Genomic DNA, 13,630 nt, shown 5'->3' with positions numbered 1-13,630 from the left:
GCCCATGGGTCAAAAGTTGGTCAGCTTGCGCCCATGCTCTCTTTTTTGACAAAATCAAACACAGGCCGGGTCAGCCCATGTCTAATTTTGATCAGGTAGACAAGATTTAGAGCAGGCCGCAAAGTGGCCCACCAGCCGCACGACCCAATCACACGGTTCCGTCGGGTCCAAATCTGGATGCTACATAGGGATGGCAGTAGACCGGGGGGAATGGGGCCCTGCCCCGCCTCGCAGACTGAGGATGGAGGAAATGAAACACGGATGGAAGTGAGGATGAAGGTTAAAATCAAAACCCATGAGGGGATGAAGGCGGGGATGGACTTACGCTTTCCCCCGCCCCACCCGGTCCCCGATCCCCATTAATAAAATGCTAAAATACTCTTTAAGGATGGAAGTGGACCAAGGGGGGCCGCCCCGCCTCACCCCGTTTGGACCGGGGATGGAGACAAGGATGGAGGGTAAAATCAAAACCCTGCGGGCATAGAGTTGGGGATGAAAGGCAGAATTTTGAGACGGGGTGGGGATGGAGACCTTGTCCCCCGCCCCCGACCCGATCCACTGGCATCCCTAATGCTACAGTTGAATTAGAGCATTATACAGATCAGATTTGGATCCATTATATCTGCATTTGGTCCAGATTGCAAACTTATAAACCCAAATAGATTAGAACCCTCCATGACCGGCTTACCAGTGTCTAAACCTGATTATTTCCTAATGAACCATGTACTATGGATCCATATCCATTAAAACAGATTTGGGTCGACTAGATAAACATCCAAATCCAAACATGTGCTATTCCGGGTTCTACGAGTCTCCAGTCTAACGACAGAAGGATGCACAACTTGGCCAAATGATCCGAAATCAATGTGCCAAGTTTGGCTATGGGTCTGGACCCAGCAGAATCGGATCTAGTAATTTGATCAAAATCTTTGTCAGGAGAGGGGCCAAATTGGATGTACAAAAGGATTGGTTATGGCCCAGATCATTGCTGATCCAAATTCGATAGAAGTTTTAAGCAACAAGTTCAAATTTGAAATCGAATTTGCAAGAGATACAGTGTGACAGACTTGAGAGAATGGATCTGGTAAAACTTGGTTGGAAAAATACTCACGATTATCTATGATATTTGGAAAATATTGCAAATTTGTCAATATTTTCCAAAAACCAATACAATCCTCAGAAAAATAATTTTTTTGAAAATATCACTTCTAAAATTCCATAATTTTATTGCAATATTGTTTCTAAATTAAGATTTTATATTTTTCATTTTATTGTATATGCCTATATTAAAAAAAACTTATCGTGAAACTTTTCCTCGTGCAGAAAATCCTGGTACCGATCTCGTTTGGAAACAAGTATTTCATATGCCAAAATTATAAACAAATTGGATTTAATCTGGATCCTTGCATAAATCCAACAAAATAATATTGATTCGGATTAAAATTAAAAAACAAATTATACGAGTCCAAACCTGCTCCAGTTAGAGATTTGGATCTTTTTTTAACAGCTGCATTTAACAATAATATATGTTGGATTTGGATCCAAAATTCAACCAAATCCGATCTGTTTGCTCCCCCAACCTCCCCCCCCCCCCCCCCCCCCCCCTCATAATTTTTTATGGAAATGGGTAGGGATGGCAGTGGACCGGGGCGGAGGCGGGGGACAAGGTCTCCACCCCGCCCGGTCTCAAAATTTTGTCCTCCATCCCCACCTTCATTCCTGCAAGGATTTTTGATTTTGACCTCCATCCCCGTTTCATGTCCTCCATCCCTGGTCTTAATGGTGTGAGGCGGGGCGGGGCGGGGCCCTATTTATCCCGGGTGAACTGCCATCCCTAAAGGTATTTCAATTATTTTACTAACAAGGATTGAGGAAAAGCGTAAGTTCATATTCTTGTTTCATGTCATCCATCTCCAGTCCAAACGGGACCAGGCGGGGCCCCATTTTCCCCAGGTTTACTGTTATCCCTAGAAATAGGAAGGAAAAAAAAGATGCAAACAAAGAGAAAGGGTTAAAGTGGGACAAAACTGGAGAGGTCTCTCATTACTTTGATCATCCCAACGGGTTGGGCACCTTAGTTATTACACGCAACACATAGAAAAAGTCTTAAAACACCCTTTTCTGTTTTGAATATGCCCCATATTTCAACACCCTCCAATTAGAGGTGTCAATGGATTGGTTTTATCTGGACTCGACCCGGACCAAACTCTACAGGGTTCGGGTATGGTGATAAATAATATGACTTGATTAAGACCCAGGTCCAGACATGAAGATCTGATTAATACATGAATCCTGGTATAGTTTGTGAAATTTTATACTAGAGCCCAACCCGAATTTCAATTAATACCTGCAATTTTTCAATGTAAAAACAATAAAAAAAAGATATTATTTTGCGAGGTATAGTCTGAGTTTGGTTCATGTAGTTCTTATCAGGGTCTGGGTATGGTTTCTCGTATAATAGACCCGATTAGATCCAAGACTGGACCCAAAAACCGGGCTCAAGTCTGGTTCTACCTGGGTCCAGGGGTGTAGCTGGGATTCATGTGAGGTGGGGGGGGGCAAACATGGACGTAGCAAAAAAAAAATTGTGCGATAGTTGGGGGTTCAGGGGCGCTGCCCCCTAAAAAAAAATTTAGATAAAATAAAAAATGGCCACAATTATTAATAAAAATCTATTTCATATGGACAAATCAAACTATCTGATGCAGTCTTTCTCAACCTCAACAGAAAGTTCTTAAACATTATCTAATGGCAATATATAACACTGGTGCGATAGTTTGAAGTTCATAACAATGCATAAATTTTATTTATGACAAAATAAATCAAAATACAAAAGAATCAACTAAAATGGACCCCGACGGTTACCCGCAGCATAAAATTCATCTATAAGAGAATCTATAACTAAAGTCATAGTATATTCTCGTTCGATGTACAATGTCATACAGTCAGTTTGATAATCATTGTCTATTTTGTTACGAATTTTTGTCTTCACATGCTTCATCACTGAAAATGTTCGTTCTGTAGAAAGCAATAAAAACAATATGCTTTATCTTCTGTCGGAGAATACTCTATCCAACGAAACTTATCATACCAATGTTCTTGACATCGACGCACTTGTTTACCACATTGTCTACTTGAGTGTTGTGCAAGTTTTGGTTGAAAAGGTCCTGCCCTAAGATAAGCCTGTCTAATTCGATTTATTTCATTAATGGGTGATCACACATAAACTTTCTTTTATCCGGATCTATTTCAATATAAAAATCAGATTCGAAAGTTGGATTCAGAGATGGAATATGCTCAGGTGATGAAGAAATGGTTGGAGTAGGACTTGGAGTTTTCTCGACATGTCCATCTGAAGGGTTGTCTAACTTCGAAAAAAATGATAACAAGCTTTTTCTTTTCTTAGTGCTCGAAGATTATCCTCTTTCTATTTCAAATTCTATAAATAAATAAGATACTACATGAGCAATCAGTAAGTGTATGACATTTAAGAAATTTTTCATGCAACAGTTATAAGTGCTAGGCATGCAGAAACATAAAAGTTTTTCTACCTTTTTTTTTCAATTATTCTTGAGAAAGAAATCATGTTTGCTTTATAAATTTTAAAAAGAAAAGTGATAGCATTTTGATTATAAGATTTTGATTCATGTCAGTAACAAATTATAAGATTTTGATTCATTGCATGAAAAATGTTCGCATTGATCAAATAAACACTTTTGTAACAAGTACAATAAATGAATGACAATGGTAATGGTAATGTCAATGAAACATCACAACTAAGATATTTGTCACATAAAGCACTAGTTTAACAGGGAAAAGAACTATAATTCCAAAGTACAAATCAAACCAAAACCATATGGACAGATTCCCATCAATAATGAAAAGCCAATCAATTACTAGAAAGACTAGGGATAGAGGTGGACCATTAGGATATTGTAATGTCCAGAAAAAAAAAATTAATATTTTTTTATTTTTAGAGAATTAGTATATCTTTCTGTTCAAAGAAAACAAAGAAAGCACCACTTGAACAGAAAAATGGCAGTTTATAGTTTATAAAATCAAAATGTGATATTGTGATCGTTAAAATGTAATATTGTGGGCAAAAGAAAGAGGAAACATGTGATAGTTCCCACCTCCCAATCAACAGGAGTTCAAAAGAAGAAACATGGGGTAGTTTCCAATCATTCACATTGGTCCATTCCTCAACTTTGAAGATGGAAGTCATATCATGTTTCGTTAATGGGCTTATGTGACATAATAATGAAAGCAAGAAGCAATGTTCTTCCAATATAAAAGGAAATATTCTTCTAAAGCTTCAATCAAAGCTTTAAGTGGGAAAATAAAATATTTCATTTTCAACTTTTGCATGAATTTCTCAGAAACTGAAGCAATACACGATATAAAACGACTATGAATTCGTACCATCCTGTAAAATTCAAGCCTGTCTTTCGTTAATTAGTAACACGTTCACTTCCAGCTATTCTCTACCAAATCGTCATCACATATTGCAATAGTTTTAAGCCATATGTCAAGAAAACAAATAACAGAATGAGACCCTCAAATCCACAAAATGAATAGTCACAATTAAATAGAAATAGAGGCATCAATTCTCAATCAATCATCATTTTAACCGGATCAAACTCTCAATTACAGGGGAAAAACATATTATTCTTAAAAAAAAAAGCAAAAACAAAGAAGACCAATATCATAAATCCCATAAGAAACGCAGAGACGAGACCAAAACTTCTAAATAGGTGAAAAAAATTCAACACTGACAAGAAATAAATATATGAAACACGCAACCGACTCAATAACTCGCATACCCAATAAGGAACCCAGACAGAATCAAGAGAAAACAACTCAAAAAAATGAAAACTCAATCAAGAATTCCACAAAAATCGAATCACAAAGGCATTGCAATAAGAAAGCGAGAAAAATGAAAGGGGAACAATCGATAGAAGCATTACCCGCCAATGATGGCGATCATAAATCGGTATCGACAAAATTTGAGGCTCCGAAGAACCAAGAGATCTTCAGATTGGCAACAAGATTTTGGGGCACTCGATCGATGGGAATCACATTGTGGCACTCTAGCAGGGCAGGGCCTGTGTGGGGGTGATGCCATGATGGTGTCGATGAGGGAGGTTAGAGAGAGAGAGAGAGAGTAGCTGGGGGTGGAGGTTCCACCGGGGTAGAGCAGGGCCTCCGACGAAAGGGGCTCAGGTAAAAAGAACTCCCCATTTAAAACCCTACCGGGTTTCGGATCCGGGTCGGGTCTGACCTGGCTTCCGAGGCAGGACTGGGCTAACGCCCCCCCCCCCCCCCCCCCCCCCACACACACACACACACAGCTCCATGCCTGGGTCCAAACCGAACCAGATGCGTTGACACTCTTACCTTGAGGACAAGTAACCCAAAAAATGAATGAAGTCAAAAACTTTTGTTTGTACATCTATCACAAATGATAGTGTACCCCTGATTAGCTAGTCCAGTGTGCAGTCGGTGCAGCAACCATTTCACCAGCAGAACTAGTTCATCTATTCACCCCCATTGCCCTGAATGCACATGAAGTTTACAACAAGGGTTACCAGAAACACTACAGGAGGATGGAAATGCATTTCCCGAAAAAAAAAACCATTTTCCAAACGGACACCACATTTTCCAGCCCAAAGAAAATGCATTTTTCATATATGAGAAACATATTTCCATGTGTTTTTTCAAGCGTTTTTCTTCTATAACATAAATATTTCTAATGTTTGGTAAGTTTTTTCTTTTTGTTAAATGTTGTCATTCGTTTTTCAGTTGTTTCTTAATTCATTAGGTTTCATATGTATCTAAAAAAAAAACCTTTTCTAGTTTCTATTTCTCAAGACGTTTTGGTTTATGGCAACTTTTTTTTTGATAGGCAAGCTGAGGTTAGGCAGACCTCTACCAGTTATACAGCCATTGCCACTAGCAAAGTTCCAACAGAAGGCGACGTGCACTCACTGCTCTTTACCAGACAAGTGGAGCCCTCGTTGGTCCGTTTGTGGCAACCTTGCTATAGACCCTGGCACCTATATGCAGTGCAAATGGATCGGGTTTGATTGAATATCCTATCTGATTCAACCAAACACGTTACTTTTGGAGACAAATCCTAAAACTAAAGATTTGAATGCACATTCAAATTTGGATTTAGTTAATTGGAGCATTTTCATATTCAGATTGGATTTCTATGGGTACTTTTATATTATATATGTGTTTGGATTTGGATTAAAACCGACATATTTGCATTCTTTTACATGTAAAAAGCTTCTTGCTATTATTTTTTTGAATTTTAGCATTATGACATAGATTTGGAATCCAAATTAGCTCGTCCGATATCATTTTGGATATGAACTAGAAATTATTCAGATATATTGCACGCATTTCAGATTCAGATTTGAATCTTACATACAACAAACCATGAGAAACTCTAGAGTTGGCTCAGCTCACGATAAAACATGCAGTTGATACCGTCAATCTAAAAAACCAACGGTTCAGATCCAGATCCGAAACAGCGCCCCCGTTTCATACCGAACACGATATCCAAATCCGTGTCCAAACGCTCCTTTCTCACAAGCAACACGCCTGCGCCATCAGCGTTGCCCCAAACCCCATAATCACCAAAAATATATTCTTCACAACGAAGTTAACGCAAAATTAAGTACATCAAAAATTTGGTGGTGGCGTGTAAAGTTCCACACCCTTGTTCGAGAATTATGTGCCTACTTTTCTTAGGATTACCCAACATGCACTTCATTTCATAAAACTGGGACCCTGTGAATGTCGGGCCTTGATCTTAGAGTTTTTAATCAAGTAATTCATCATTTCAAGAAGGCGGTCTAACCGTTCTATCAGTGCATTTCAGACATTCCAAATCACTGGAGTGGCATAATCGTCCATTCCTCCCTATAAAAAACTGAACCACACCACCCAGAGAGAGAGAGAGAGAGTCGGTGGTGGTGATTGTGGGTGGTGGTGGTGGTACGAATCTCGAGGTGGTGGTGGAGGATCACCCAAAGGAGAGAGAGAGAGATGAGTTGACCAAAGAAATAGGTGGTGGTGGAATTGGTGTGAATGGGACAGGCGGCATCGAGCGCCGGAATATCGTGGCCGGAGCGGCGGGATTCGGCCAACCGGCGGTCTACCAGAAAGCCAGACGATCCAACGACGGCGAATGGGGGAACGGACGCCGGGCGCTCCGGCGAGGAGGGGCCCCGGGACTACACCTTCGACCTGCCGGACGAGTGCCTGGCGTGCATCTTCCACACGCTGCCGTCCGGCGACCGGAAGCGGTGCTCGCTCGTCTGCCGGAGGTGGCTCCGGGTCGAGGGTCAGAGCCGCCACCGCCTCTCCCTCGACGCCCGCTCCGAGCTCCGCCCCTTCGTCCCCGCCCTCTTCTCCCGCTTCGACTCCGTCTCCAAGCTCTCCCTCAAGTGCGAACGCCGGGGCGTCAGCATCGACGACGAATCCCTCGTCCTCATCGCCGTCCGATGCCGGAATCTCACCCGCCTGAAGCTCCGTGCCTGCCGGGAGTTGACGGAGTCCGGCATGGAGTCCTTCGCTAGGAATTGCCCCACCCTGAAGAAGTTCTCCTGCGGGTCCTGCACCTTTGGCGCCAAGGGGATGAAGGCCCTCGTCGACCACTGCCCCGCCCTCGAGGAGCTCTCAGTGAAGCGCCTGCGCGGCCTCACGGACGGCGCCGCCGCTGACGCGATCATCCCTGGATCGGCCGCCGCCGGCCTGCGCAGCATTTGCCTCAAGGAGCTCTACAACGGGCAGTGCTTCGTCCCCCTGATTGCCGGATCGAAAAAACTGCGGACGCTCAAGCTCTTCGGGAACCCCGCCGATTGGGATCCCGCCCTCGAGTCTATCGTCGCCGGAGCGACGGGGTTGACGGAGATCCACCTCGAGCGCCTGCAGGTGAGCGACCGCGGGCTGAAGGCGGTGGCCAAATTGGAGGAGCTCGAGGTCCTGCACCTGGTGAAGACTCCGGAGTGCACCAATTCCGGCCTAATTGTGGTCTCCGACCACTGCAAGCTCCTTCGGAAGCTTCACATTGATGGGTGGAAGACGAATCGAATCGGGGACGAAGGACTGATTGCCGTCGCCAAGAAATGCCAGAATTTGCAGGAGCTTGTGCTTATAGGGGTGAATCCGACGACTAAGAGTTTGGGTGTGCTGGGGAGCAATTGCTTCAATCTAGAGAGATTGGCTCTGTGCGGGAGCGATACCTTCGGCGATCCGGAGCTCCGCTGCATCGCATCAAAGTGCGTGTCGTTGAAGAAGTTGTGCATCAAGAGCTGCCTTGTTTCAGACCAGGGGATGGAGGCACTAGCTGCTGGGTGCCCCAATTTGGTGAAGGTGAAGGTGAAGAAATGCAGGATGGTTACTGCTGAGGGTGGGAAGTGGTTGAGGGCGAGCAGGGGGGCGGTTTCAGTGAATCTGGATGTGGACAGCGGCGAAGAGATTCAGGACGCGAGCACAAGCGATGGCGGTGGGGGCGCGGCACAGGAGAACGGTGAGCAACCGGCGCCGGTTGTGCCAGAAATGACCCCTGGAAGCAGCCACAGAGGAGGGTCGAAATCAAGGTTGGGGTTCTCCGTTGGCCGGAGTTTTGTGGCTTGCACATTAAGAAGATGGTCTAGTCCTCATAGCGACGCATCTTAGTGGAAGAAAAAGGAGAAAGGAATCTGATTTTAGTGATTAAGGCGACGAGGTATGCTTGTAATCCATCTGTTTGTTGATGTTTGAAAGTGTGGTGCTTGCTTGTTTTTCCTCTAGGCATAGATTGCGATGGGAAATCGTCAGTGACCTTTTTCTTCATTTATTCTTATCGCGTTCTCATATAAACATGTGCAATTCTTCTTTTTTGTTTACTGGAAGTGAATGAATACCGATAGGCTTCTCCTTTCGTGAGTGTTGCTTCAGCTTGCTTGTTGATGGTGTGAGTTGTAGAATGGAATGTGAGGGATGGTACTTGGTGATTCTCAATATGTTGTACCTAGAATATGCTTGTATGTTGGTTGTGACCTTGTGGTTTTATCAATCAAGTTTAAATCATAATGTCTACATTTCAGTTGGAGAAACGAAGAAAGTTGAAGCAATTTGTCGTAGGTGCCCAACATCCTGTTGGGCACCTCATTTCTAACCTCCTAACTGCATATGAGTCTGTTCACCTCCTTTGTTGCACAAGCAGCTATTTTAGATTTGGTAAATTCCTATTCATATATGCTCTCATGTTTCTGTTGGTGTCATGGGTTTTATCCCTTTGGTTTTCTCTTTTCCAATACATTGATTGGTCTGAGTTTAATCTTCGATAGTTTTATGGTATCTTGGACTTGGGATTAGGTGTCAGAGGATCAAATGGATGTGAAGGGGTCACTAGGCTTTGGATTATTCAAACAACAAGATATATTTGTGCAAATTTTGGGTGTTCTCATTCACTTGCTGCCATTTTCTTTAGCATCTCCTAGGCGCTTGTAGGAAACACTTCTAAAAACTACTTCTTGGATGTATTGCAAACATGACGCATGGGCACTTGTAAATTATGTATCTAAGCTGGAATTTGCTTAATCACTACCAAGTCGTGAAGAAATGGATCAAAAGTTAATCAACTCAACAGAACGATTAATTTGGTATGACATTTGATGTGAAAGCATTAGCTGTTGAATGAATCTAGCCTACCACAGTTATGCCACTAATCGGTGAAGCTGGAATTGGATTGCATAAAGTAACAAGCATGTATCTTCTTCTCTTGTGCAGCCCCTTTTCTTTTTTCCATTAGCTGGCTTATTACTGCAGCAGTATATGGGAAATGCTTTGCTGATGTGTCAAATTTTTCTGCTTACTATGTTTAGTTATCTAATCAAGCAGTTGGAATTATGGAGTTATACTAGCAGTTACTTACCTGGAACACCAAGGCATCTAATGATATAATTGGTTTGTAAACATTTCTAAAGTCCTTCCTGGATCTCAAATTCACATCAAGTATATTTTTAACCTTGGTTTGAATTTGGTTGCCTGGTTGTGTTTTTTCAAAAGTTATTTTTTCAGTTTATTAAGAGCAAAGTTCATCTTGATCCAATCATACGCAAAACCAGCCACTTTTTTTAAACTAAATGAGTCTTGCTTTGGATTATAGTCACACAGGCTGGCAGCTTTTTGATAAATAATTGAATGCCCACAAGTCAGAGAATATCAAATACCAGTGACAAAGTGATAATGCTTGTCTGAAATTATAGCAAAATATATGCTATACATCATCATGGATGAGAAGCACTGCTGCCAAGATTATCGTGTAACATAACAATTGACTTATTTAGAATAGAACCGTTCGATCCTCTGGATTTGATCTTGGCATCAAGCACTTGTGTGAATGGATTTGTTGTAGCAATAGTACGAAATATGCAGTAGACGGTCTGTTTACAATTCACATTCAGAAACACGTTTGCTAGCATCACTTGCCTAACTTGTAAAAATATCTTGGAAAAAATTGTTTAGGAGATCGTCTGCATCCTTTCCATTAAATTCATCAGCTTCTAGGTTTATATAAATGTTATTATTTTGGGAAAATTCCATTTAGGTGCCAATATTTTGCCTATAATATAAAAAATAGGCCTCACTTTTCTGAAATTTCAAATATTGGTCAAACTTTTCTTGAAAACAGTCAAATAGGGACCTCAGGTGAACATCTATTATCTTGGAAAACGTTACTTTTTGGTTTCCTATATTGTCACTTGAAATTTGAAAAATACTCTCATCCTCGTAAAAAAGAAAAAGTAAACAGTTTGAACTCTTAATTATAAAGGTTACTATTGTAATTTGACTGACAATAACAAATGTAGGACCTTGTTTGGCAGTTTCCAGGAAAAGAGAGGCCTATATTTGGAATTTCAGAAATGTGAGGCCCATATTTGGAGGTAGGGGCAAAAGGTTGGCACCTAAATGAAATTTTCCCCATTATTTTCACTCAGGTTCTCTCTCTTTAACATCCTGCTGCTGTAGAATCTCCTGTCACGTCGCCATTACTAAATTGTTAGATGTTCGCACCATTGAAATGAAGCTGCAAACTCCTTGTAAAATGCTGTGTAGTCGAAGGGTGAATGTGCTTCTCCATAATCAAATTCTTAGATGTTCGCACCATTGAAAAGGAGCTGCAAACTCCTTGTGAAATGCTGTGTAGTGGAAGGGCGGAGGTAGTTTGGCATCACATGGAACAGCCTGCTGATCAAAATCACATCGAGTAACTACGGTTTTTCTGTCAAGTTTATAATAATATTGATCCCTTGACCAACTAAGCTCCTGTTGTAGCTTTTCTTTGAATGAATTTCGTTTCTTCCACCTGGACAGCGAACTGTTTTCTCTATTTGTGTTCATCATCAGTTCTTCATGTTAGGGTGTAGCGTCCATCCAGTCATTTGATTCGGTTTCCATTGCTCTCTCTCTATATATATGTATATATATGTATGTATACATAGAGAGAGAGGGAATGGGGATATGCTGCCACCTTTTCATTAGGTCACCTTTAAGACCCTCCAAAAATCATAGTTTTAGGTGTTTTATGCTAGATGTGAACTGTTAGATGTGTTTATCGTTGCTTATTTATTAAGAAACAAGCTTTTTTACAAATTGATTTGATACAAAAAATGTGAATATTTTGTCATTAAATTTTAGTGCAATATCAACCACTGGTTTTTTTTTTACCTCTTTAAAATACACATCTCAGTATAAAGATGTTTAATCAAAAACATGTTTTCTACTAAATAAACAATGATAAACACATCTAACAGCTTGGATCTAACATAAAAAGTTTAAAACTATGATTTTTGAAAGTGTCTTTGGACAAATTCCATTGTATGGATGTGATCTCCATGATCAAATCCTAAAACCAACTCATATAGCAAATATTTTTAATGTATGAATAGTTGCTTTTAACACATTTTAAAATCCTATTTTCACATCCAAAAAATTTGCTACAGGAGCTGGTTCTTAGGTTTTTTACCATGAACATCACATTCGTACTTGTCAAATTTGCCGAAAAACTCCTCTAAGAGTACATTTTTTACAGTGGTTTGAACTGTTTGTACCTTCTTCTAGTTAGGTTCTAGCATCGCATGCATATGATGTGGTCCTTAATCAAGGATACCTTGAAAACTACAACATTTTTAGGCTTTACATGGCACAAACTTTTTGATGGCATGCATGCATCCATATACGTTGTATAACTATAAATGTAGGTATATCATACTTAAAAATTAAACAAGATTAAAGGAGCCTTAATGAGCCTTAGTTGAGAGCTCGGGCTCAGCTCATTCAAATATGCCTCTCAAGGCTTGACTCTATGATGATGACTGTTTGGTGGGTCAATAGACAAAAGTCTTACCCGAGGATTTTAACATGGTCAGACTCGGTCTCTAATTGACTTTCACAAAACGTTTTTGAGTCGTGCTTGATGGAAGGGAAGGCTGAGAGCAGATCAGGTGATCTGTCAAATCACTTTAACAAAGTGATTTGACATCTTCACCATCCTTGTCTGCATTGTGGACAGTGAGGATGCCAAATCACTTTTTCACTTGATCTGCTCTCGGGAAGACTTGTATATTTGGGTCCATCTGACCCGGTTGAGCTGCTCTGAACTTTCCAGCATTACTGCATGAAGGGGTATCCGAGAACTTTGAACAGCTCAACAAGTCCAAGCAAATGGAAATGGTTGCACCCGTATATATGCCAGATCTTGAAATAGGTACAGCCATAGTGACAAAAACATTTAAAACCGGAAAAACAACGAAAGTGAAATTCTCGTGAGAATTTGAAAATTTTCATATTTCTTGCATTTTTATCATTAAAAAAAAGAGAGTAAAAAGTGGAATTCATGACAGTTGGGATTCAAAAAGGTAAAAGGGAGAGTAAAAGCAATTTTAGCCTTCCACGGCTCCACCAGCTGGAGGAGGAGAAACTTAAAATCTGTGGATTTGACCAATTGCGGGAAGAAGTAGGACACTAAAACTCTGATTTTGGTCATTTAAGAAAAAACAATGGGAAAATTCCGTTTAGAGGCCAATCTTTTACCTATAATTCCAAAACAGTCAAATAGGGACCTCACATTATTTTGGACTTGTCTTGTCCTTTGAAACTTGAAAAGTACTCATTCATCCTCATTTTAAAAAAAAAGTAACAGTTTGAACTCTTAACGATGAAAGTCACTACTGTAATTTTGGCTTGTAATTTAATTTGAGTTGAAGGTCAATTATAAATGCAGACCCTTACAGTCCCTATGAACATGTGAAAAGTAGGAACCAAAATAACTTGTCTGTAATATACCCACCGTCCTGTCAGGGTCACCTTTAAGGCAGAGAACACTAATGGAAGAATTTTACATGGGCAGCAAAGAAAAGTCCCACTTTGTCACCGACGGATAAGACCCCACTGTCATACAACCATCTTTACACAAGAAAGTAACCAACCCTTTTTTTGCATAGTTTTTACTTTTTCTCCATAAAATCATAAAAAGCCTTAGAACAAGGTTTTCCAACTATAGCTATCACATATGCCATTAGAATATGAGAACTAGAGTGAACCAAAATTTTGACCCAATGGATGCGGATTT

General features: G+C 40.7%; 1 pseudogene across 1 annotated transcript; it reads left to right on the top strand.

Moving 5' to 3' along the window:
* The first annotated feature begins 6,962 nt into the window (after positions 1–6,962).
* Positions 6,963–8,935, top strand: LOC149838832 (F-box protein At1g47056 pseudogene; annotated as a pseudogene). The gene has a single exon (XR_016431991.1). The product of XR_016431991.1 is annotated as an F-box protein At1g47056 pseudogene (transcript).
* Positions 8,936–13,630: the final 4,695 nt, after the last annotated feature.

The sequence above is a fragment of the Nuphar pumila genome, chromosome 5 (assembly GCF_984573655.1).
Source record: "Nuphar pumila chromosome 5, dmNupPumi1.hap1.1, whole genome shotgun sequence".
Taxonomy (NCBI): Eukaryota; Viridiplantae; Streptophyta; class Magnoliopsida; order Nymphaeales; family Nymphaeaceae; genus Nuphar; species Nuphar pumila.
The sequence above is the reverse complement of the archived record's forward strand: the minus strand, read 5'-3'. Positions and strand labels throughout refer to the sequence as shown.